The following is a 4,789-nucleotide window of genomic DNA, read 5'->3' as shown; positions in this document are numbered from 1 at the left end:
ATGTTTGGTCCAGGAGCAATTAAATTGGCCTTTTCAGTTTCTAAAAATGGTTAGGCAACTCCTTTTGACCCCAAACTTTTTGTGCCACTCTTATCTTTTGTGTTAGATTTATGTGCAAAGTTCCGTTCAAAGCAAAAAATCATTTGGTGGCCCAACTTGATGCAAAACAGTAGCAGAAAATACAAAATAGCAAAGAGTCAAAAAAAACAAAAGTCAAGGTGCACTTTGGCCCAACACTCCACATTGAAGCCCAGCCCACCGCTAGGTTGTCCCCTTCCTCTGTTCATCGGGCGCTTGTGGACGCAGGGCGACCGTACATGGCGCTGATGGCCACGGGGCGGCCATCCACGCCCCCTGGCGCCCTACAAGATCGCTCTCTCCCTCCTCCCGAACCCTAGCTCAATTCCCCTTCTCTCCCTCGCGCCACTGTCTTCTCCCCAACGCGAATCCCAACGGTGGTCGCCGTGCCCGCATCGATCCCGCAGCCACCGGCCACCCCGAGCTATGCCACGGCGTCCAGGCGGTCCGCCGTCGTCGTCTCCTTCCTCTACGCCCCTCGGCTCGTCTCCAGACCGCCGCCAGCGTTCGCCATCGGGATCCACCCCCACGCACAGACACCGCGACCTCGCCGTCGATCCGCTCTCCCTCGACCCCTCCGGCTTCATCAAGCCCTCCACGAGCTTCGCTGTGAGCTGCGCCTCCGATTCCCTCTCATTCCCGCTCCGTTCCGCCTCCGTAACCCGCCCCCTCGAGTCGTTGTCATAGTCGCCGTCCCCGAGCTTGTCCGAGCTCCGGCGTACGCGTACGCGTATGTGTGTGTCGTTGCCCTTTGTCTCTGCTAGCTGCTGCAGTAGTCACACTATTGCTCCTCTTGTCGCTGCTGCTGCTTGTTCCTACTGCCGCTTGTTGCTGCGCTCGCTTGTTGCTCTGCTTCGCTGCTTCTGCTAAGGCTGCTACGCATACTACTGCTGCCCGCACGCGGCGACTTGCTGCCGTCGCTGGCGGCTTCTCGCCTGGTCGCGTCCCCGCGCACACCCACGCGCTCGTGCCCGCACCCGGCCCGTGCCTGCCCGCAGTCGCCTACACGTGCAAGCGCGCATCAACTCTACTCTGTTGCCGTTGTACTGATGGCCTATTGCTAGTACTGTAGCTAGTGCTAGCTAGCTTTTCAAATTTTACACTCACTAACCCTTTGGACAACCCCTAAACTATGGCAAAGCAAATGTTAACATGATTAAAAATAATATGAGTAGAAAATATACGAGGAAAACTCCATTTTATCCCACTGGACCAAATCCTTTCAATGTATGGATTTAATCCTATGAAAATTGCAAAGTGGTATGTTCTGTTAACTGAAAAACCAAAAAATAGTTTTATTTTCATAGCTACTTTAGTGCTCTTGTTGTTCAAGCAAATGAACTCTAATATGGATGTAATTGGTACTAACATGTAGATCACAGAAAAGTACTCAAAATTGATATAAGGCACTAACTCATCGGATGTACAGAACAATAGTTGTAGTCTTTTGAAAACAGCCAAGTGACGTTTAAAAAAACTGTTGAATTCTCAGACTTAGCAAAATTTCAGGGATTTCTAGAATATTGGTTAAAACTTTAGAAATTCATATAAAATAAACCGTAGCTCGGATGAAAAAGTTTTATACATGAAAGTTGCTTAGAACGACGAGAAGAATCAGAATACACAGTCCGTTCGTCTTTCACGCGTCTCTAGCATAGCGAACCTGCAACCACCCCCTCCGGTTCGTCTGTCCGAAAAGGCCAAACTTCAGGAAAACATTCCCGGTTGTTTTCCCCCTTCACCTATATCGTGTAGCCATACGTTAGGTCACACCCGACACATCTTATTGCCATGTTACGCTTTGTGGTGCTATGTTGCTTTATATTTACTGTTTCTTCCCCCTCTTCTCTCCGGTAGACCCCGAGACCGATGTTGCCCCTGTGATCGACTACGTCGACGACGACCCCTCCTTGCCAGAGCAACCAGGCAAGCAAAACCCCCTTGAGCATTCCGATATCGCCCATTTCTGTCCCTCTCATTCTTGCATTAGAACTGCTACTCCTTTCTGTATGATCCTACTCTGATGCATAGCCTGTTGCTGTTACCTGCTTTCATACCTTACCTGCTTATCCTAAACTGCTTAGTATAGGTTGGTTAGAGATCCATCAGTGACCCCACCTTGTCCCAGTTGCCTCGCTTTATGTTCGATGACTCGGTCAACGTGATCGACGTCCAGGCCCCGACACCGCACATCACCCCCTAGTTCTACGACACTACATAGTTACTATCGAGTGTCGAGGGTGAACCTCATACATCACTCCTGATGAGATCTCTGTAGTGTAGCTATGTGGTCGTGATCATCGAGGGTAATTTCCTCCTTAACCGTTACGGCTCTGTCGTGCAACCCCTCAAGTGTGAACCTCGAGGGTGAATCCTCTTACGTTCACCTTGATGATAACATCGAGTTGAATTCTCGGGGGGTGATTCCTCGGGTTTTCCCCTTGGTGTTAGACACACAGTTACTATGGTTACTATGACTTTGCACTGAGCCATGTTACTAAAGACGGGTCGGCCCTGAGGGGTACCCGCACGAGCTTAATTGCGAGTGATGTGGAGTCGGGTTGACCTGGAAGGTGCCCGCGAGATACTTATGAGGCGTGGCCGGGCATTCTTAGCCCTTGCCGCAAGTACTCGAGACGGGGCGACGGGGTCACATCGACCGTGTGTCTCTGCTCGTTACCGCGTGCTCCTAATCCACTACGGTTTGGATATTTGATCCGAGGGGCCTCTGGCCTGATAGCACTAACCATCACGTGGGCATAGTATGGGCGTTCTGCGTTGTATACATCAGCCGAAGCTTAATAGACGTCAGCGACTGAGCGGCGCGTGACGGGTTGGACTAGTAAGCACCTACCTTTTTGATGTAGGTAGCTAGGTCTGCTCACCGGCCGCCCACGCAACGTGCAGGAGTTCCCGGGGCGATGGCCCAAGACCCCTGGGGGCATAGGTTTAGTCTGGCGTGTTGACATCTCTATTAAGCCTAGGTCGGGTTGTGGCGTATTGTTTGGCCGAGGCCGGGCATGACCCAGGAAAGCGTGTCCGGCCGGAGTTAATCGAGCATGGTGGGTAAGTTGGTGCACCCCTGCAGGGAAGAAAACATCTATCGATAGCCTGTCCTATGGTAACGGACACTTGGAGTTGTATCCCAATCGATACAACTAGAACTGGATACTGATGATGAGAACTGGATGGTGATGAGATTTGGATGGTGGTTATAACTGGATAGTATGGCTCTGGGATTGCTTTCTCGCTGGGAGTCGAGAAAGGATCTCTGGCCGACGTTGATGACACTACTACTACTTTACTTTATGCTACTCTACTTCCTCCTGTTGCTGCAAGATGGTGGTTTTCAGAAGATGCTAGTCTTCGATAGGACTAGGCCTTCTCTCTATTCTGGCATTTCTGCAGCCCAGTCCACATATACAACCTTCCTTTGATAATGTTGCATATGTAGTATAGATCCTTGCTTGCTGAGTACTTCGGATGAGTACTCATGGTTGCTTTGCTCCCTCTTTTTCCCCTTTTCCTTTATTTCCGGATGTTGCAACCAGATGCTGGAGCCCAGGATCCAGACGACACCACTGACGATTACTACTACACCGAGGATGCCTACTACTACGTGGAGGCCGCTGACAACCAGGAGTAGTTAGGAGGCTCCCAGGCAGGAGGCCTTGCCTTTTCGATCGATTTTGTTTTTGTGCTAGCCTTCTTAAGGCAAACTTGTTTGACTTATGTCAGTACTCAGATATTGTTGCTTCCGCTGACTCTTGTGTATTCGAGCTTATGTACTCGAGCCCTCGAGGCCCCTGGCTTGTAATATAAAGCTTGTGTTATTTTTAACTTGTGTCTAGATTTGTGTTGTGATATCTTCCCGTGAGTCCCTGATCTTGATCGTACACATTTGTGCGTATGATTAGTGTACGATTGAATCGGGGGCGTCACACTTCTCTTCTGATCTGCAGTTGTTCTCTTAATGGTTTCCACAATTAGGCTCATGACTTTGAACTTTTGAGGCACATCAAATATGTGAAGCAGGTTGATTGCATGGCCTCTGATCATCTTGTGATCACCTGACTTTGGCAAGAGAGTGTGTCTGAGGATCCAGTTGATTGTTGGCAAACCTGACAGAAGGTAATGTACTGATCCAAACTTGTGTGTCTCAAGAGCAGCAGTCTTAGGAGCAGTCTTAGGCTTAGATGGAGCAACCCCTGCCTTTATAGCATCTCCCATAAGCTTTTGAGATTTGGGTGCTGGTGCTGCATCTTCTTCCTCTTCCTCTGAATCTCTCATAATTGAGGATCTGCCAAGCACTCTGGCAGTGGTCTTCTTGACCCTTTCTTTCCTTTTCTTGCATTCTCCAACTACCTCTTCTGATGGCTTGGAGGTTTCAGCAGTGGATGCTCTGGCCTTTGACATAGGCACTCTCTTGGTAGGAATCTTTGTCTTCATTCCTGGCTTAGTGGTAGCAGTTGTGCCATATTCCTTTTTCAGAACTTTCTTCTTTGAGGTGGCCTCTTCCTCAACAGACACATAGTCCTCATCCTCTGAATCTGAGGTTCTCTTCTTTCTGGCCCTGGTGGCTGCCTTAGGCAAGTTGCTGGGTGTACTCCTGCTTCCCTCATTAAAGCTGCTAGAGGGACTAGTGCCCTCACTCATGTTGACTTGCTCCTCAGATTTGTTCTGGCTGTCACTCTGATCTGACATGATGCAA

General features: G+C 49.6%; 1 long non-coding RNA gene across 1 annotated transcript; it reads left to right on the top strand.

The window, feature by feature from the left end:
• The first annotated feature begins 206 nt into the window (after positions 1-206).
• Positions 207-3,928, top strand: LOC147991009 (uncharacterized). Its single transcript, XR_015602000.1, has 3 exons — positions 207-687; positions 1,936-2,004; positions 3,630-3,928. It is a non-coding gene; the product is annotated as an uncharacterized LOC147991009 (long non-coding RNA).
• The last annotated feature ends 861 nt before the right edge of the window (positions 3,929-4,789 follow it).

Source organism: Triticum urartu, chromosome 1A (genome assembly GCF_056163025.1).
Source record: "Triticum urartu cultivar PI428250 chromosome 1A, HENAU_Tu73, whole genome shotgun sequence".
Lineage (NCBI taxonomy): Eukaryota > Viridiplantae > Streptophyta > Magnoliopsida > Poales > Poaceae > Triticum > Triticum urartu.
The sequence above is the reverse complement of the archived record's forward strand: the minus strand, read 5'-3'. Positions and strand labels throughout refer to the sequence as shown.